General features: G+C 39.6%; 1 non-coding gene across 1 annotated transcript; it reads right to left on the reverse strand.

Moving 5' to 3' along the window:
• Positions 1-10960: 10960 nt before the first annotated feature.
• LOC148571751 (small nucleolar RNA R71) lies at positions 10961-11068 on the reverse strand. Its single transcript, XR_015908678.1, has one exon. It is a non-coding gene; the product is annotated as a small nucleolar RNA R71 (small nucleolar RNA).
• Positions 11069-21962: the final 10894 nt, after the last annotated feature.

Here is a 21962-nt window from a genome sequence, read left to right on the forward strand (position 1 = left end):
CTTCCCCAATCACCTCAATCACTATTCCCCATCACCTCTTCACCATTCACATCCATCCACTCTTCCCCATAAACCCCACCTACCTACAAAATTTAAAATCTTTTCCCTCCCAAACCCAACCCTAATGGCCGAACCTTAACCCTCCCCACACTCCTATATAAACCCCTCATTCCTTCTTCATTTTCACACAACACAACCCTCTCTTCTTTCCCTTGGCCGAATACACTCCTCTCTCCCTCTCCTCCATTTCTCTTCTTCATCTCCTTTCTTCTTTCTTCTTTTGCTCGGAGACGAGCAAACATTTTAAGTTTGGTGTGGTAAAAGTATAGCTTTTTGTCTTTCCATAACCATTAATGGCTCTTAAGGCCAGAGAAACCTCAAGAAAGAGGAAAGGGAAGGCAATTACTTCCACCTCTGAGCCCAGAGAGATGGAGAGATTCATCTCAAAGGTCCATCAAGACCACTTCTATGAAGTTGTGGCCAAGAAGAAAGTGATCCCTGAGGTTCCTTTCAAGCTCAAAAATAATGAGTATCTAGAGATCCAACTTGAGATCCAAAGAAGAGGTTGGGAAGTTCTCACCAACCCCATTCAACAAGTCGGGATCTTAATGGTTCAAGAGTTCTATGCAAATACATGGATCCCTAGGAACCATGATCAAAGTGTGAACCCGAATCCAAAGCATTGTCTTACCATAGTTCGGGGGAAATACTTAGACTTCAGTCCGGAAAATGTAAGGCTGGCGTTCAACTCGCCAATGATGGAAGAGAATGCATGCCCCTACACAAGAAGGGTCAACTTTGATCAAAGGTTGGACCAAGTCCTCATAGACATATGTGAGGAAGGAGCTCAATGGAAAATTGACTCAAGAGGCAAGTCGGTTCAATTAAGAAGGCATGACCTCAAACCAGTGGCTAGGGGATGGTTAGAGTTCATTCAACGCTCAATCATTCCTACTAGTAACCTGTCTGAAGTTACTATAGACCGGGCCATCATAATCCATAGTATCATGATTGGAGAGGAGGTGAAAGTTCATGAGATTATACCTCAAGAACTTTACAAGGTGGCTGACAAGTCCTCCACTTGGGCAAGGTTAGCCTTTCCTCACCTCATATGCCACCTCTGCAATTCGGCTGAAATTGACATAGAGGGAGACATCCTCATTGAAGAGGACAAGCCCAACACTAAGAAAAGGATGGAGCAAATAAGAGATCATGGACCTCAACAAGAGCATGAGGAAATCCCCCACCATGAAATCCCTGAGATGCCTCAAGGGATGCACCTTCCTCCACAAAACTATTGGGAGCAAATTAACACCTCCCTAGGAGAATTAAGTTCCAACATGGGACAACTAAGGGTGGAGCATCAAGAGCACTCCATCATCCTTCATGAGATTAGAGAAGATCAAAGAGCTGTGAGGGAGGAGCAACAAAGGCAAGGAAGAGACATAGAGGAGCTCAAAAGCACCATTATTTCTTCAAGAAGAGGAAGACGCCACCCTTACTAAAGTGGACTCATTCCTTAATCTCCTTGTCTATTTATTTTACTGTTTTTTGTTTATTATGCTTTATGTTTATTTATGTTTGTGTCTTATTACATGATCACTAGTGTTTAAGTGTCTATGTCTTAAAGCTATGAATGTCTTATGAATACATCATCTTTCTTAAATGAAAAATGCTTTAATTACAAAAGAACAAGAAGTACATGGTTTTGAATTCATCCTTGAAACTAGTTTAGTTATTTTGATGTGGTGACAATACTTTTTGTTTTCTGAATGAATGCCTGAACAGTGCATATGTCTTTTGAAATTATTGTTTATGAATGTTAAATATGTTGGCTCTTGAAAGAATGATGAAAAAGGAGACATGTTATTTAATAATCTGAAAAATCATAAAAATGATTCTTGAAGCAAGAAAAAGTAGTGAATACAAAAGCTTGCAGAAAAAAAAAGAAAAAAAAAAGAAAATGGCGAAAAAAAAGTAAAAAAAAAAAGAAAAAGAAAAAGAAAAAGCAAGCAGAAAAAGCCAATAGCCCTTAAAACCAAAAGGCAAGGGTAAAAAGGATCCAAGGCTTTGAGCATCAGTGGATAGGAGGGCCTAAAGGAATAAAATCCTGGCCTAAGCGGCTAAACCAAGCTGTCCCTAACCATGTGCTTGTGGCGTGAAGGTGTCAAGTGAAAACTTGAGACTGAGCAGTTAAAGTCGAGGTCCAAAGAAAAAAGAAGAGTATGCTTAAGAACCCTGGACACCTCTAATTGGGGACTCTAGCAAAGCTGAGTCACAATCTGAAAAGGTTCACCCAGTTATGTGTTTGTGGCATTTATGTATCCGGTGGTAATACTGGAAAACAAAGTGCTTAGGGCCGCGGCAGAGACTCATAAAGTAGCTGTGTTCAAGAATCAACATACTGAACTAGGAGAATCAATAACACTATCTGAATTCTAAGTTCCTATAGATGCCAATCATTCTGAACTTCAATGGATAAAGTGAGATGCCAAAACTATTCAAGAGGCAAAAAGCTACTAGTCCCGCTCATCTGATTGGAGCTAAGTTTCATTGATATTTTGGAATTCATAGTATATTCTCTTCTTTTTATCCTATTTGATTTTCAGTTGCTTGGGGACAAGCAACAATTTAAGTTTGGTATTGTGATGAGCGGATAATTTACACGTTTTTTGGCATTATTTTTACATAGTTTTTAGTATGATTTAGTTAGTTTTTAGTATATTTTTATTAGTTTTTAATGAAAAATCCCATTTCTGGACTTTACTATGAGTTTGTGTATTTTTCTGTGATTTCAGGTATTTTCTGGCTGAAATTGAGGGACTTGAGCAAAAATCAGATTCAAAGATTGAAGAAGGACTGCAGATGCTGCTGGATTCTGACCTCCCTGCACTCAAAGTGGATTTTCTGGAGCTACAGAACTTCAAATGGCGCGCTCTCAATTGCGTTGGAAAGTAGACATCCAGGACTTTCCAGCAATGTATAATAGTCTATACTTTGCCCGAGTTTAGATGACACAAACTGGCGTTCAACGCCAGTTCCATGTTGCATTCTAGAGTTAAACGCCAGAAATAGGTTGCAAAGTGGAGTTAAACGCCAGAAACAGGTTATAAACTGGCGTTCAACTCCAAGAGAAGCCTCTACACGTGTAAAGCTCAATGCTCAGCCCAAGCACACACCAAGTGGGTCCCAGAAGTGGATTTCTGCATCATTTACTCATTTCTGTAAACCCTAGTAACTAGTCTGATATAATAGGACCTTTTACTATTGTATTAGACATCTTTGATCATTTTTATGCTATCTTAGACCTTTATGAGGGCTGGCCACTCGGCCATGCCTGGACCTTGCTCTTATGTATTCTCAACGGTAGAGTTTCTACACACCATAGATTAAGGTGTGGCGCTCTGTTGTTCCTCATGAATTAATACAAAGTACTATCATTTTTCTATTCAATTCAAACTCATTCCGATTCTAAGATATTCATTCGCACTTCAATATGAATGTGATGATCGTGACAGTCATCATCATTCCCAACCTATGAACGCGTGCCTGACAACCACTTCCGGTCTACCTTAGATTGAATGAATATCTCTGGGATTCCTTAATCAGAGTCTTCGTGGAATAAGTTAGAATCCATGGACGGCCATTCTTGAGATCTGGAAAGTCTAAACCTTGTCTGTGGTATTCCGAGTAGGATCTGGGAAGGGATGGTTGCGACGAGCTTTAAACTCGCGAGTGCTGGGCGTAGTGACAGACGCAAAAGGATCAATGGATCCTATTCCAGTATGATCGAGAACCGATAGATGATTAGCCATGCAGTGACAGCGCATTGGACCATTTTCACTGAGAGGACAGGATGTAGCCATTGACAACATTGACGCTTAACATACAGCTTGCCATAGAAAGGAGTATGAATGATTGGATGAAGACAATAGGAAAGCAGAGGTTCAGGAGGAACAAGCATCTTCATATGCTTATCTGAAACTCTCACCAATGAATTACATAAGTATCTCTATCTTTAATTTACGTTTTATTTATATTTTAATTATATTTTAATTATCAAAAATCCATAACCATATGAATCTGCCTGACTAAGATTTGCAAGATGACCATAGCTTGCTTCAAGCTGACAATCTCCGTGGGATCGACCCTTACTCACGTAAGGTTTATTACTTGGACGACCCAGTGCACTTGCTGGTTAGTTGTGCGAAGTTGTGACAAAGAACTAAGATTATGAACATGCGTATTAAGTTTTTAGCGCCGTTACCAAGGAATGAACCTTCACGATTTCTACGCACCATATTCCCATCTAGCCTCAGGCTGGCCAATCTTTTCCAGGACCACATCCAAAGAAATCTTGCCCATTGTCACGTCCGTCATTATTTGAGTGTAAGCGTCTCGAGCCGAAGGAATATGCGGAATATCCAAGAGGGCCTCTAAAGCAGTATTAGAGGTGTCCAAGGTGACACCTCTTAGAAAAATAGTTTGGGCATCCCTCTTGCGGAAATTTGCATAAAATTCCTTGACCTGGTGTTCATTTACTTCCACCGGGTCGAATTTTACAAATTCCCAATGATAAAAATTTAGTCGAATGAGAATCTGGTCCGCATATTTCTCAGGCAGGTTGAGCTTTCTCTCATAATGGAAGGCCCATTTTTCCAATTTCTTATATTGTTCTTGGGCTTCAGAGTTAATGAATGTGTCTGGTTGGTCACTTGGAGGCACAGGAGGAGGACGAGCCAAGGGGTTGGCTTTCTCCTTTCTTTTGTGGGCCATCCTGAAAAAGACAAAAATAGAATACAACTCAGGAGAAACAGATAAAATTCACAAGAAGAAGAAGGATATAATCAAACAATTCAATTAAGAGCCAATCAGATAAACAAACACTCAATTGGGGGAAAACATGTATAAAATAGTTGAATGTTCAAAAGAAAATGCACTTCCCCAAAATCAAGCAACCTAAGTGTCATAAAAGAGAGTAATCAACAATTAAAGGGTATACATGACTCAGGTGTGTGATTCAAGTGAATTGAATTGAAAGAAATGATAGTTGCAACTGTGCCTTGGAAATTGAAAGAGTTTGCAGAATTTGACACAAAAGGCAAGAATCAAAGCCATAGTGAAAGCATGACATATTCATGTTGATAAGTAAGAAATGATCCCATATACATAATCTCTTGGCCAAAGCAATGCTTGATTGAAAAACAAGGTGCACTGCTCAAAAACATAAAGAAACAAGTTGCTATGTATATTTTCATTGATATTAAAGATACATGAATAAGCATTTGATCAATTCACAAAACAAACATCATGTGTACTGCTGGAAAAAGGTACCAGACAGATTCCAAAATGTCAAGATTAATTCTAATTTGGCTTTGGAACAAAAAGCAGTGGGCAGTTAGCATATAATGCAGTAACTAGCATGTTATTCACTTGCACATGCATCAGACAGAATGAATTTCGGCTCAATAATATACCCGGCTGCAAAATTCAGGTTCAGTTTGATATCTCGGCAAAAGCTAACAACTAAGTGCTCAGCTAGCAATTCATCAAGTAAAATGTGGCATGCACAGTACAATGGACACCAAACAGAAGAAACATAGCTGTAAAATTTCAATTTCAAATTGGTTTTCCAACTTAAACACAGAGTGCATAAATCAATCAATCTTAGGCAGCATTCTCAAGAATAGAAAAATTGCACACGTAAGAAGTAAGAATACAGAACGGAGGAAAATTCAAAATCGGTGTTGATCAGACACAGAAGTAGATTCAAAAATCCCATTCAGGCATTTCAACAAGCATAATATGTGCAGAGATAATAACCAGCAAACACAGATTAATATACATGGCAGCAGTCATAGTTCACATTCACAGTTTATACACAATAGAGTTCAGTCCCAGCAAAATCCAAATAATCAGCCAGCGTCAGCAACATTCAATCCGAAACAGAAATCAACTAACCTATAACCACTTAATGACTAAAACAAAATTAAAAATCAAATTAAAAATATGTAAAATAAAACAGTGGAAATGGAACAGGAACAGGGAAACAGGGGTTGAAACCTGTAATGCAGAAGGAAGGAAGGAAGTAGATGGAGAGTGGGAGGTGGTGAACGTCACGGCGGCATAGGAGCTCGCCGCTGCTGGTGAAGTTGCCGGACTGAAGGTACAGCCTAGGGCTGTGACCCGGTGGCAGGGACAGGGAAGAGAGAGAAGAGGAAATGTGGAAGAGAGGGAAGAAGGAAAAAGGAAGAGAGAGAGAGAGGGGCGATGGCGGCACGGGGGTTTGCCAGTGGTGGTTGGTCGTGGGGTGGAGGGAAGTGGTGGTGTGAGGAGGAGAGGTTGGTTTCAGAGAGAAGAAGAAGAAAGGTTTGGGGTGTGGGTTGGAAACTAAAGCACAACACTCCTCTTTTCGAATTAACGTTCGAAAAGTGACCTGTGCGGATGCACAAGGTCGTGTGCGGACGCGGATAGGGAAAAAGAATGAAAGGTATGTGCACGCACAAGGTCATGCGGACGCTGCGGACAGAAGGGGAATTGCAGCCTGTGCGGGTGCACAGGAGGGTGTGCGCTCACATAAAAGAAGAAAAAGGGTTGGGTTCACACGCACAGCCTATGTGTGCGCTTTGGCCAGGGGGATTGTTCAAGCTGTGTGAGCGCACAAAGCGATGCGCTCGCACAAGAGATTTTTTTTTAAAGGGGATGTGTCTGGCCGCATGCATGGTGTGCGGACGCACAGAAGGAGAGAAAGGGGTAGTGATCCTACGCACAAGCTGTGCACGTGCTGGGAACAGAGGGAGTGTTTAAGGGTGTGCATGCGTATTTAGCTGTGCGCACGCATAGGAACTGAAAAACAGGGGAACTGTGAGGACGCACAAGGCTTTGCATACGCACAGGTCTCTATTCCCGCAACAAAAATTTTGCCTCTAAGGCATCAAACATGACATCCAAAACAGGTTTTCAAGTCCCAAATCATCATAAAACTCCTAAAAACACATTATTTCACTAAAATCACTTAACAAACATCAAAATAAATCTAACCAACCTAGCAATATTGCCAATTATTCGTGAAAAAAAAAGTAAAAGAGAGAAAGCTAGAAGGATATTACCATGGTTGGGTGTCTCCTACCTAGAACTTTGGTTTATAGTCCTAAGTTGGACTTGGTGAGGAGATCTGATGAGCGGATAATTTATACGCTTTTTGGCATTGTTTTTAGTATGTTTTTAATATATTTTAGTTAGTTTTTATTATGTTTTTATTAGTTTTTAAATAAAATTCACTTTTCTGGACTTTACTATGAGTTTGTGTATTTTTCTGTGATTTCAGGTATTTTCTGGCTGAAATTGAGGGACCTGAGCAAAAATCTGATTCAGAGGCTGAAAAAGGACTGCAGATGCTATTGGATTCTGACCTCCCTACACTCAAAGTGGATTATCTGGAGCTACAGAAGCCCAATTGGCACGCTCTTAATTGCGTTGGAAAGTAGACATCCTGGGCTTTCCAGCAATATATAATAGTCCATACTTTGCCCGAGATTTGATGGCCCAAACCGGTGTTCCAAGTCAGCTCAAGAATTCTGGCGTTTAACTCCAAAATTGGCACAAAAGCTGGAGTTAAACGCCCAAACTGGCACAAAAGCTGGCGTTTAACTCCAAGAAAAGTCTCTACACATGGAAGCTTCAATGATCAGCCCAAGCACATACCAAGTGGGCCCGGAAGAAGATTTATGCATTAATTACTGATTTCTGTAAACCCTAGGCTACCAGTTTTCTATAAATAGGACCTTTTGCTATTGTATTTGGATACCATGGATCTTTGAGAAGCCTTATGCTATCTTAGACACGTTTGGAGGCTGGCCATTCGGCCATGCCTAGACCTTGTTCTTATGTATTTTCAACGGTGGAGTTTCTACACACCATAGATTAAGGTGTGGAGCTCTGTTGTTCTTCAAAAATTAATACAAAGTACTATTGTTTTTCTATTCAACTCAAGTCTATTTCTTCTCCAAGATATTCATTCGTTCTTCAACTTGATGGATGTGATGATCCGTGACACTCATCATCATTCTCACCTATGAACATGTGCCTGACAACCATCTCTGTTCTACTAGCAATGGCTTGAATGCGTATCTCTTGGGTTTCTAATCTAAGATTGGAACCTTCATGGTATAGGCTAGAATTATTGGCGGCCATTCCTGAGATCCGGAATGTCTAAACCTTGTCAGTGGTATTCCGAGTAGGATCTGGGAAGGGATGACTGTGACGAGCTTCAAACTCGCGATTGTGGGGCGTGTGACAGACGCAAAAGGATCAACGGATCCTATTCCGACATGATCGAGAACCGACAGATGATTAGTCGTGCGGTGACAGCGCATTTGGAACGTTTTCACTGAGAGGACGGGAAGTAGCCATTGACAACGGTGATGCCCAACATAAAGCTTGCCATGGAAAGGAGTATGAATGATTGGAAGAAGGCAATAGGAAAGCAGAGGTTCAGGAGGAACAAAGCATCTTCATACGCTTATCTGAAATTCCAACCAAAGAATTACATAAGTATCTCTATCTTTATTTTATGTTTTATTTATCTTTTAATTATCAATTCTCCATAACCATTTGAATCCGCCTGACTGAGATTTACAAGGTGACCATAGCTTGCTTCAAGCCGACAATCTCCATGGGATCGACCCTTACTCACGTAAGGTTTATTACTTGGACGACCCAGTGCACTTGCTGGTTAGTTGTGCGGAGTTGTGATAAAGAGTTGAGATTACAATTGTGCGTACCATGATGATGGCGCCATTGATGATCACAATTTTGCATACCATGTTTTTGGCGCCCTTGTTGGGGATTGTTCGAGTTTGGACAACTAACGGTTCATCTTGTTGCTTAGATTTGGTACTTTTCAGAATTTTTAAGAATGAATTCTAGAGTTTCAAGGTGATGTTCTTAGCATCACAAAAGCTGATTGATTCTCATCAATTTAGCTGCTGAATGTAATGTCCTGCTGAAGCTTGGCCAAACATGTCTAATCTTTTTAGACTGAAGCTTTAGACTAACATTGCATGATTCCTAGAATTCTCATTAAAAGTTTTGATTCTCTTTATTTTCTTTTTCCATATAAGTTTCGAAAATCACAAAAAAATTTATAAAACCATAAAAATCAAAAATATTTTATGTTTCTTGTTTGAGTCTAGTATCAATTTTTAAGTTTGGTGTCAATTGCATGTTTTTATTCTTCTTGCATTTTTCGAATACATGCAATATGTTCTTCATTGATCTTCAAGTTGTTCTTGATGATTTCAGTGCTCTGATCTTTAAATTCGCTTATTTTGTGTGTTTTGTTGTTTCTCATATGCATTCTCAATTTGTTAGTGTCTCTTATATGAAAATTTTTAAGTTTGGTGTCCTGCATGCATTGTTTGATTTGAGTTTCCTAAGATTAGTTGTATTTTGATTGTTTCTCATCATTAAAAATTCAAAAAAAAATTCAAAATCGTGTCTTTTCAAGTCAATAATACAGAGAATTGAAGATTCAGAACATTCAGCAGAGGAATCAAACAGAAAAAGCTAGGCGTTCAAAACGCCCAGTGAAGAAGGAAAACTGGCGTTTAAACGCCAGCCAGGGTACCTGGCTGGGCGTTTAACGCCCAAAAAGGTAGAGTTTTGGGCGTTAAACGCCAGAATGGATGCCATTTTGGGCGTTTAATGCCAGGATGACACTAGAGGGAAGATTTTGTTTTTAATTTAGATTTTTTTCAAATCTTCATAATTTTTCAAAATCAAATCTTTTTCAAATCACATCTTTTCAATTATATCTCTTCAAAATCAATTTCTTTCCATTTTTTTTTTTTCGAAAATCCATGTTATAATTAAAGATTTACTTCAAAATTTTCAAGTCGTTACTTGCCTATTAAGAAAGAATCAAATTTTAAATTTTAAGAATCATATCTTTTAATTTCTTGTTAGTCAAGTAATCAACTTTAATTTTAAAAACTTTCTTTTTCTAAATTGATTTTCAATCATATCTTCTCAATCATATCTTCTCAATCAAATCTTTTTCAAAATTAACTCTCAATCATATCTTTTTTATTTCTAATTTCAAAATCTTTTTCAAAGATCACTTAATTTCTTTCCCAATCTTAATTTTCGAAAATCATCAATCAAATTTTCAAAATTTCTTTTTAATTATTTCAAAATCTTTTACTTTAATTTTCGAAAATTCTTCCCCTCTTCTCACATCCTTCTATTTAAAGGACTAACACTCCTCCTCAAGGTACAATTCGAACTCCCTCCTTCTTTATATGTTCGAATTCTCTTCCATCTACCTCCTCCTTCTATTCTACTTTTCCTCTGACACCTCAAGGAATCTCTATACTGTGACATAGAGGATTCTCTACTTTCTTGTTCTCTTCTCTTTCATATGAGTAGGAATAAAGATAAAGGCATACTTGTTCAAGCTGATCCTGAACCTGAAAGGACCTTGAAGAGAAAGCTAAGAGAAGCTAAAGAACATCTCTCTTTAGAGGGCCTAACAGAGCTTTTCAAGGAAGAAGAAACCATGGCAGCCGAAAACAACAATGCCAACAATGCAAGGAAGGTGCTTGGTGACTTTACTGCATCTACTCCCGACTTCTATGGGAGAAGCATCTCAATCCCTGCCATTGGAGCAAACAACTTTAAGCTTAAGCCTCAATTAGTTTCTCTAATGCAACAGAAGTGCAAGTTTCATGGACTTTCATGGGAAGATCCTCATCAGTTCTTAGCTGAATTCTTGCAAATCTGTGACACTGTCAAGACCAATGGGGTTGACCCTGAAGTCTACAGACTTATGCTTTTTCCTTTTGCTGTAAGAGACAGAGCTAGGACATGGTTGGATTAACAACCTAAAGAAAGCCTGAACTCTTGGGATAAGCTAGTCAATGCCTTCTTGGCAAAGTTCTTTCCACCTCAAAAATTGAGCAAGCTTAGAGTGGAAGTCCAAACCTTCAGACAGAAGGAAGGTGAATCCCTCTATGAAGCTTGGGAAAGATACAAGCAATTAATCAGAAGATTTCCTTCTGACATGCTTTCTAAATGGAGCATCATAGGAATTTTCTATGATGGTCTGTCTGAACTATCCAAGATGTCATTGGATAGCTCTATTGGAGGATCTGTTCATCTGAAGAAGACGCCTGCAGAAGCTCATGAACTCATTGAAATGGTTGCAAATAACCAATTCATGTACACTTCTGAAAGGAATCCTGTGAATAATGGGACAAATCAGAAGAAAGGAGTTCTTGAGATCGATACTCTGAATGCCATATTGGCTCAGAATAAAATATTGACCCAACAAGTCAATATGATTTCTCAGAGTCTGTCTGAAATGCAAGCAGCAACAGGCAGCACTAAGGAAGCTTCCTCTGAAGAAGAAGCTTATGATCCTGAGAACCCAGCAATGGAAGAGGTGAATTACATGGGAGAACCCTATGGAAACACCTATAATCCTTCATGGAGAAATCATCCAAATCTCTCATGGAAGGAGACCTCAACAAGGTTTCAACAATAATAATGGTGGAAGAAAAAGGTTTAGCAATAGCAAGCCTTTTCCATCATCTTCTCAGCAACAAACAGAGAATTCTAAGCAAAGCCACTCTGACTTAGCAACCATTGTCTCTGATCTAATCAAAACCACTCAAAGTTTCATGACTGAAACAAGATCTTCCATTAGAAATTTGGAGGCACAAGTGGGTCAGCTGAGTAAGAAAATCACTGAACTCCCTCCTAGTACTCTCCCAAGCAATACAGAAGAGAATCCAAAGAGAGAGTGCAAGGCCATAAACACATCTCACATGACCGAACCTGGAGAGGAGGAAGAGGCAGTAATCTCCAATGAGGAATACCTCAATGGACGTCCACTGACCTCCAAGGAGTTCCCTAATGAAGAACCATGGGAATCTGAGGCTCAGACTGAGACCATAGAGATTCTATTGAATTTACTTCTGCCATTCATGAGCTCTGATGAGTATTCTTCCTCTGAAGAGGATGAAGATGTTATTGAAGAGCAAGTTGCTAAGTACCTTGGAGCAATCATGAAGCTAAATGCCAAGTTGTTTGGTAATGAGACTTGGGAGGATGAACCTCCATTGCTCATCAAAGAATTGGATGACTTGACTAGGCAAAAATTACCTCTGAAGAGACAAGACCCTGGAAAATTCTCCATCCCTTGTACCATAGGAACCATGACCTTTGAGAAGGCTCTGTGTGACCTGGGATCAAGTATAAACCTTATGCCTCTCTCTGTAATGGAGAAGTTAGGGATCATTGAGGTACAAGCTGCAATAATCTCACTGGAGATGGCAGACAATTCAAAGAAACAGGCTTATGGACTTGTAGAGGATGTCTTGGTAAATGTTGAAAACTATTACATCCCTGCTGATTTCATAATCCTAGAGACTGGGAAGTGTAGGGATGAATCCATCATCCTTGGCAGACCCTTCCTAGCCACAGCAAAAGCTGTGATTGATGTTGACAGAGGAGAATTGATCATTCAAGTGAATGAAGACTCCATTGTGTTTAAAGCTCAAAGATATCCCTCTGTCACCATGGAGAGGAAGCATGAAGAGCTTCTCTCAATACAGAGTCAAACAGAGCCCCCACAGTCAAACTCTAAGTTTGGTGTTGGGAGGTTCCAACATTGCTCTGAACATCTGTGAGGCTCCATGAGAGCCCACTGTCAAGCTATTGACATTAAAGAAGCGCTTGTTGGGAGGCAACCCAATCTTTAATTATCTATGTTAAATTTCTATTTTCTTTTGTTATTTTATATTTTCTATAGGTTGATGATCATGTGAAGTCACAAAAACAATTGAAAAATCAAAAACAGAAGGAAAAACAGAATAAAAAATAGAACACCCTGGAGGAGAAACTTACTGGCGTTTAAACGACAGTAAGGGTAGCAGAATGGGCATTAAACGCCCAGTCTGGCACCATTCTGAGCGTTTAACATCAGGAATGGGCACCAGACTGGCGTTTAACGCCAGGAATGGGTAAGAAGCTGGCGTTAAACGCCAGAAATGGGCAGCAGCCTGGCGTTTAACGGCAAGATTGGCAGCAAGGGGCATTTTGCACGCCACATGGTGCAGGGATGAGAAATCCTTGACACCTCAGGATCTGTGGACCCTACAGGATCCCCACCTACCCCACCTCTCTCTCTCTTCTTCACCCATTCACCAATCACCTCAATACATCTTTCCCAAAAACCCCTCACCTATCAAATCCCACCATTCTCTTCACCACTCACATCCATCCTTCATAAAACCCCACCTACCTCACCATTCAAATTCAAACCACTTTTCCACCCAAACCCACCCCTAATGGCCGAACCATATCCCCCTCCCCACTCCTATATAAACCCATCTTCACTCCTTCATTTTCACACAACCTAAACACCACTTCTCCCCCTTGGCCGAAACACAAAACCCCCTCCATCTCCTCTATTTCTTCTTCTTCTACTCTCTTCTTTCTTCTTTTGCTCGAGGACGAGCAACCTTATAAGTTTGGTGTGGTAAAAGCTAAAGCTTTTTTGTTTTTCCATAACCATTAATGGCACCAAAAGCCGGAAAAACCTCTAGAAAGAGGAAAGGGAAGGCAAAAGCTTCCACCTCCGAGTCATGGGAGATGGAGAGATTCCTCTCAAGGGTGCATCAAGACCACTTCTATGAAATCGTGGCCAAGAACAAGGTGATCCCCAAGGTCCCTTTTAAGCTCAAAAAGGGCGAATATCCGGAGATCCGACATGAGATCCGAAGAAGAGGTTGGGAAGTTCTCACCAACCCCATTCAACAAGTCAGAATCTTAATGGTTCAAGAGTTCTATGCCAATGCATGGATCACCAAGAACCATGATCAAAGTTTGAACCCGGATCCTAAGAATTGGCTTACAATGGTCCGAGGGAAATACTTAGACATTAGTCCGGAAAATGTAAGGTTGGCATTCAATTTGCCTATGATGCAAGGAGATGCACACCCATACACTAGAAAAGTCAACTTTGATCAAAGGTTGGACCAAGTCCTCATGGACATCTGTGAAGAAGGCGCTCAATGGAAGAGTAATTCAAGAGGAAAGCCGGTTCAACTAAGAAGGCATGACCTCAAGCCCGTGGCTAAGGGATGGTTGGAGTTCATCCAATGCTCAGTCATTCCTACTAGCAACCGATCTGAAGTTACTATAGACTGGGCTATCATGATTCATAGCATCATGATTAGAGAAGAAGTAGAAGTTCATGAGGTTATATCCCAAGAACTCTACAAGGTGGCGGACAAGTCCTCCACTATGGCAAGGTTAGCCTTCCTTCATCTCATTTGTCACCTCTGCAATTCAGCTGGAATTGACATAGAGGAAGACATCCTCATTGATGAGGACAAGCCCATCACTAAGAAAAGGATGGAACAAGTGAGAGAACCTCACCAAGAGCATGAGAAAACTCCCCATCATGAAATCCCTGAGATGCCTCAAGAGATGCATTTTCCTCCACAAAACTATTGGGAGCAAATCAACACCTCCCTAGGAGAATTAAGTTCCAACATGGGACAACTGAGGGTGGAGCACCAAGAGCACTCCATCCTCCTCCATGAAATTAGAGAAGACCAAAGAACCATGAGAGAGGAACAACAAAGGCAAGGAAGAGATATTGAGGAGCTCAAGCACTCCATAAGATCTTCAAGAGGAAGAACAAGCCGCCATCACTAAGGTGGACCCGTTCTTTAATTTCCTTGTTCTTTATTTTCCTATTTTTTGAATTTTTATGCTTATGTTATTTATGTTTGTGTCTTTATTACATGATCATTAGTGTCTAAGTGTCTATGCCGTAAAGCTATGAAAATGAATCCATCACCTTTCTTAAATGAAAAATATTTTTAATTGAAAAAGAAAAAGAAGTGCATAAATTTCGAATTTTAAAACAGTTTAATTATCTTGATGTGGTGGCAATACTATTGTTTTTCTGAATGAATGCTTGAACAGTGCATATTTTTGAATTTGATTGTTTATGAATGTTAAAATTGTTGGCTCTTGAAAGAATGATGGGAAAAGGAGAAATGTTATCTGATGATCTAAAAATCATAAAATTGATTCTTGAAGCAAGAAAAAGCAGTGAAAACCTTGCAGAAAAAAAAAGAGAAAAAAAAAGAAAAAAAAAGAAAAGCAAGCAGAAAAAGCCAATACCCCTTTAAACCAAAAGGCAAGGGTGATAAAAAGGATCCAAGGCTTTGAGCATCAGTGGATAGGAGGGCCCACAGGAATAAAATCCTGACCTAAGCAGCTAAACCAAGCTGTCCCTAACCATGTGCTTGTGGCGTGAAGGTGTCAAGTGAAAACTTGAGACTGAGCGGTTAAAGTTGAGGTCCAAAGCAAAAAGAAGAGTGTGGTTAAGAACCCTGGACACCTCTAATTGGGGACTCTAGCAAAGCTGAGTCACAATCTGAAAAGGTTCACCCAATTATGTGTCTGTGGCATTTATGTATCCGGTGGTAATACTGGAAAACAAAGTGCTTAGGGCTATGGCCAAGACTCATAAAGTAGCTGTGTTCAAGAATCAACATACTTAACTAGGAGAATCAATAACACTATCTGGATTCTGAGTTCCTATAGATGCCAATCATTCTGAACTTCAAGGAATAAAGTGAGATGCCAAAACTGTTCAGAAGCAAAAAGCTAAAAGCCCCGCTCATCTAATTAATACTGATCTTCATAGATGTTTTTGGAATTCATTGTATATTCTCTTCTTTTTATTCTATTTGATTTTCAGTTGCTTGGGGACAAGCAACAATTTAAGTTTGGTGTTGTGATGAGCGGATAATTTATACGCTTTTTGGCATTATTTTTAGTATATTTTTAATATATTTTAGTTAGTTTTTATTATGTTTTTATTAGTTTTTAAATAAAATTCACTTTTCTGGACTTTACTATGAGTTTGTGTATTTTTCTATGATTTCAGGTATTTTCTGGCTGAAATTGAGGGACCTGAGCAAAAATCTGATTCAGAGGCTGAAAAAGGACTGCAAATGCTGTTGGATTCTGACCTCCCTGCACTCAAAGTGGATTTTCTGGAGCTACAGAAGCCCAATTGGCGCGCTCTCAATTGCTTTAGAAAGTAGACATCCTGGGCTTTCCAGAAATATATAATAGTCCATACTTTTCCTGAGATTTGATGGCCCAAACCGGCATTTTAAGTCAGCTCAAGAATTCTGGCGTTTAACTCCAAAACTGGCACAAAAGCTGGAGTTAAACGCCCAAACTGGCACAAAAGCTGGCGTTTAACTCCAAGAAAAGTCTCTACACATTAAAGCTTCAATGCTCAGCCCAAGCACACACCAAGTGGGCCCGGAAGAAGATTTCTGCATTAATTACTGATTTCTGTAAACCCTAGGCTACTAGTTTTCTATAAATAGGACCTTTTGCTATTGTATTTGGATACCATGGATCTTTGAGAAGCCTTATGCTATCTTAGACACGTTTGGAGGCTGACCATTCGGCCATGCCTAGACCTTTTTCTTATGTATTTTCAACGGTGGAGTTTCTACACACCATAGATTAAGGTGTGGAGCTCTGCTGTTCTTCAAGAATTAATACAAAGTACTATTGTTTTTCTATTCAACTCAAGTCTATTTCTTCTCCAAGATATTCATTCGTTCTTCAACTTGATAGATGTGATGATCCGTGACACTCATCATCATTCTCACCTATGAACATGTGCCTGACAACCACCTCTGTTCTACTAGCAATGGCTTGAATGCGTATCTCTTGGGTTTCTAATCTAAGATTGGAACCTTCGTGGTATAGGCTAGAATTATTGGCGGCCATTCTTAAGATCCGGAATGTCTAAACCTTGTCTGTGGTATTCCGAGTAGGATCTGGGAACGGATGACTGTGACGAGCTTCAAACTCGCGATTATAGGGCGTGTGACAGACTCAAAAGGATAAATGGATCCTATTCTGACATGATCGAGAACCGATAGATGATTAGCCGTGCAGTGACAGCGCATTTGGAACGTTTTCACTGGGAGGACGGGAAGTAGTCATTGACAACGGTGATGCCCAACATAAAGCTTGCCATAGAAAGGAGTATGAATGATTGGAAGAAGGCAATAGGAAAGCAGAGGTTCAGGAGGAACAAAGCATCTTCATACGCTTATCTGAAATTCCAACCGAAGAATTACATAAGTATCTCTATCTTTATTTTATGTTTTATTTATCTTTTAATTATCAATTCTCCATAACCATTTGAATCCGCCTGACTGAGATTTACAAGGTGACCATAGCTTGCTTCAAGCCGACAATCTCCGTGGGATTGACCCTTACTCACGTAAGGTTTATTACTTGGACGACCCAGTGCACTTGCTGGTTAGTTGTGCGGAGTTGTGATAAAGAGTTGAGATTACAATTGTGCGTACCATGATGATGGCGCCATTGATGATCACAATTTCGCATACCAAGATCCTTGCTAGGGCGGCTTATGCTTCCACTCCTCCTAGCATCTCCAACCAAGTTTGCTATTGATTCAACCTCCGGGGTCCCAAATGAATTGCATTAAACTCCTAAGAGACTTCAAGCTAGCAATTAGGATCCTTAAGTATTGATTCTTGAAATTAATACCTGGATCCCATACTTGAGTTCCTCTATCACCATTGATATGCTTGTGCTCTCCCCGGAATCCACTATATTAGCTCTCACACCAAAATTGAGCTCCAAATGTTAAGTTGGCTCCTTTGATGAACATTCCATCTCCTTGCCAATTAACATTCTTCTCTTCACCAACCACTACACTAAGAAAGGTTCGGAGTTGACCATCCATTTATAAAACGGCATATTGATGTGGGCCTAGAAATCTTGTTGGAGAAGTCTTCACCCACTCAATTCGCTCTCGCACAAATGATTTCACTTCTTGGCAAATAGAATCTTCCTCAACCTCTTTTGAATCTTCTTCATCATCACTCAAGTCAAAAATCGGAGGTTGTGTGAAGTCCACATCAACATCTCCTTCCAATTTTAACAATGGAGATTCATGAAGGTCATAGAAGGAATTATCCAAGTTGGACGAAAAATCTTGAATGATGGAATCCTCTTGATCAATTCCTACCACTCTTCATTTATCTCCTTTTGCACTTCATGTTGTGACTTGACGTCTTCTTCTTGATTTTGGAATTCTTCTTTCACTCCACACTTTTTACTTGGTCCCATACATTCATCCACTATAATTTCTTGCTTGTGGCATGAACGCAATGAAGCTAAATGACCCAAAGCTTTTGCTAAGGTAGACATGACTTGCTCTTGCTTCTTCTGGAACTCTTGTTGTTCTTGAATGAGCATGAAAAGTACTTCTTGTGTGACTTGATCCATATATGAAGATGAAGATTGAGGTGATGAAGGTTGACAATCAAACTCATGGGGGTAAGGGTTTTAGTTTTGTATGTAGCGAGGGGATGGTGTATGAGATTGGTAACTATAAAGGTAAGTGTTTGGGTTCCATTGGGGTGCATTGTGTTGATGGTGTGAAAAAGTCATCAAGAAAATATAAACAAAATCCTACTAAGAAAAACAACCAAACAACCAAAAAGAGCTATTTACACTATTAATATATTTACAACAACCAAAAGATATAACACCGTTTACATCCCCGGCAACGGCGCCAAATTTGATGAAGAAGAACTTTTGCCGGTTTAGAATCGAAAATCAATTCGTTAGTAGCATAGTCCAAACCAACGATGAATTCTCTTAATCAAATACTAAATTCAATACAAAGTATAAACTGAGATCGAGAGTAATTCAACCTCGGGTCGTTCTTCCTAGGAATACAAATGAAATGTTACGCTTTCGGTTGTTAAGGGGACAAAATGGGTTTTGTGCAATCAAATAACTAAAGATTAAAAGAACTAAGCAATGAAGGAACTAAGCAACGACCAAAATTGGAATTAATGCAAGTAAAAGGAAACAAGATCAAAACTAGTGAAAATGCTATAAATGAAATAAAGAACCTTAACTTGGGAATGAGGATCCAAGGAATCCTATCATCGCCATAACCACAACTATGGTAATTATGATGAGTTAATCTCGCCTACTCAACCCCAACCATCAAGGAGTAAGTCAAGCAAGCATAATTGACCTTAATCCATAAGTCCTAACTAACTTACCAAACTAGTTGATAAAAGGCTAGCGTTAATGGAAACAAAAGTCGACTAACTACCCAAGAATTACCACTAAATGTCGGACATTTTGACTCTAATATCCTAGGAACTCAAACCACAAGCCAAGGTGGGAAAATCTACTCAAAATCTAGATTTGACATTTTCACAAACACCTTGTATGCATAAAAGTAAAATATGAAAAATTGCAAAGCAAAATGGAAAACTATAACTAACTATCAACAAACCCAAACATAAACAAGCAATCAAACATAAAGGAAGCATGAAACATAAAATTCATTGATCAAAAATTCAAGAAACACAAAATTGCAATATGAACAAAGTAACTTGAACCAAAAGGAAGTGAAAGTAAAAGTGCTTTAATTAAAGAGAAAATTGAGAGTACTTACAATTGAAGAAGTAAATTTAAAAATCAAAGCTTGCTATAAAATGCTTCAATGGAAATTGATAAATAAAACCCTAAGAGAGCAATGCTACGCTACTCCTACTCCTACTCCTAATTACTCTCTAAAACTATCTAAGTGATCCCCCCCTTTGAAAAGTGTTGAAGTCTCCTTTATATAGCACTCCAAAACAGCATTACAACCTTCCAAAAATGAGCCAAGGGCCTCCAAATTCACACAGCACATTTTTCATTAATGCAATCACGTGCAGGGACCTGTGCGAACGCACAGATGTTTGCGTCCACACACTCGGCTGAAAATTGACCTGTGCGTACGCACACATGGAAATTATCGCTTGTGCGCGCACACGTAGGGCTGTGCGCACACACACTTCGCTGTGTGTGCTTTTCTTGTTTTCATCATGTTTTCTCCCTTGTACATGCTTTCCTCCACTTTTGGCTATCCATTCTTGCCTCCAAGGCCTGAAATCACTCACAAACCATATCACGGCATCGAATGACATAAGAGTGGAATTGAAAATCACTAATCTAAGCATTAAAACGCATGTTTTCACATTTAAGATCAAATCAGGGATCAAACATAAAAGTATGCTATTTTGGTACTTAAGTGTGAGTTCATGTGCTAAAATCCATCCAAATTGAGTCAAAATATACCATCAAATATGGACTCATCAGCAAGCAATAATTCAAGTTTGGTGTTGTGATGTGTGAGCATCTTTTTTATCTTTCCTTAGTGATTTGCACGCGGATTTGTTGAATTATTTTAAGATTTTGGTGTTTTAAGCCACCACGAATGCTACTTTGAGTTGTTTTGCAATTGATGCCAGGGCATTTTGGCCAATTTCACTAACCTCTTCTTTACTGTTTTTAGGGTAGTTTCATGCATTTTCTTAGAAAATAAGCTAGTTTTAGGTAGATATTCACTTACATCTTGATTTAAGCATACATTGTGCACTTTACATGATTTCATGAGGATTTTGCATGAATTATATGATAAATTGGATGATGCATTACTCATGACTTGGACTAGAACTTTGATGCATTTTGTTGCTTGATTTCAGGACAAAGGAAGCAAAGAAGAACCACGTTAGCAGTCACGTCAGTCCCACTAACGTGACCTCTAACGTGGAATGGGTGCTAACTTGGAAACTTAATGAGAAAGGTAATCACCAATAACGCCCTCGAAGCCATCATAAGCCCATGTTAAGAGTCACGTTAACTAAGTTAACGTGAACTCTAACGTGGAAGAATACAATAAGGCCAACGTTAGTGACACTCCCCTTTGTCACTAACGTTGGACCAAGCTCATAATTGGCCACGTTAGTTGCCACGATAACTTAGTTAACATGGCTTCTAACGTTAAGAAGCAAAAGGGAAGCCAACGTTAGTGACATTCACCTTTGTCACTAACGTTGGCCAAGCTTCCATAAGCCACGTTAACTCCCACGTTAACTTAGTTAACGTGGAAGCTAACGTGGAGAGAGCAATTGGTCGCCAACGTTAGTGACACTTACCTTTATCACTAACGTTGGGGTGAACCACCAAGAGCCACCATGAGCAATGTTAACTCCCACGTTAACTTAGTTAACGTGGAAGCTAACGTGGATAAAGAGATGAGGAGCCAACGTTAGTGACACTCACCTTTGTCACTAACGTTGGAGATGGCTAGCATGACTACGTTAGAAGCCACGTTAACCTAGTTAACGTGGACTCTAACGTGAGAAATATGGGCACATTGGAACGTTAGTGACAAAGGTAAGTGTCACTAACATTCTCGAAGGATTGGCAAGCTTACGTTAAGAGCCACGTTAACTAAGTTAACATGGACTCTAACGTAGGGAAGGGGGAAACTTATCAACGTTATTGGGAAAGGTAAGTCCCAATAACGTGTGCGAAAGACCAAGAGGCAACGTTAGTGATAACGTTTGTGCCACTAACGTTGAAGTTAACGTGGCTCATACTTGGGTGAGCAACGTTAGTGAAAAAGGTGATTGTCACTAACGTTCTCGAACCCACACTTTCACTTAACGTTAACACCACTAATGTCCTGAGCTGAAAGTCCCTGCCTACTTCACACTTTCTCTCTGCAAGCAAAGCTAAGCCCAATGAAGAAGATAACTGCTTCAAACTTAGGATCCAAAGGCCCATACCCAAGACTTGAAGAGCCAACTAGAAGATCAGAAGAGTAGTATATATAGGAGTAGCTTTGAATTAGTTAGAGAGCTGGAAAACTTTAGGGAGCCTTTGGGCATAGAACTACTCTCTGTATTTACTTTCTCTAGACTTCTAGTTTTACTTTTAGCATGTATTATCCATCTTTGTTTTCATTTTCCAGAGCTATGAACAACTAAACCCCTTTCATTGGGTTAGGGAGCTCTGTT

Source organism: Arachis ipaensis, chromosome B3, assembly GCF_059453495.1.
Source record: "Arachis ipaensis isolate K30076 ecotype BB chromosome B3, ASM5945349v1, whole genome shotgun sequence".
NCBI lineage: Eukaryota > Viridiplantae > Streptophyta > Magnoliopsida > Fabales > Fabaceae > Arachis > Arachis ipaensis.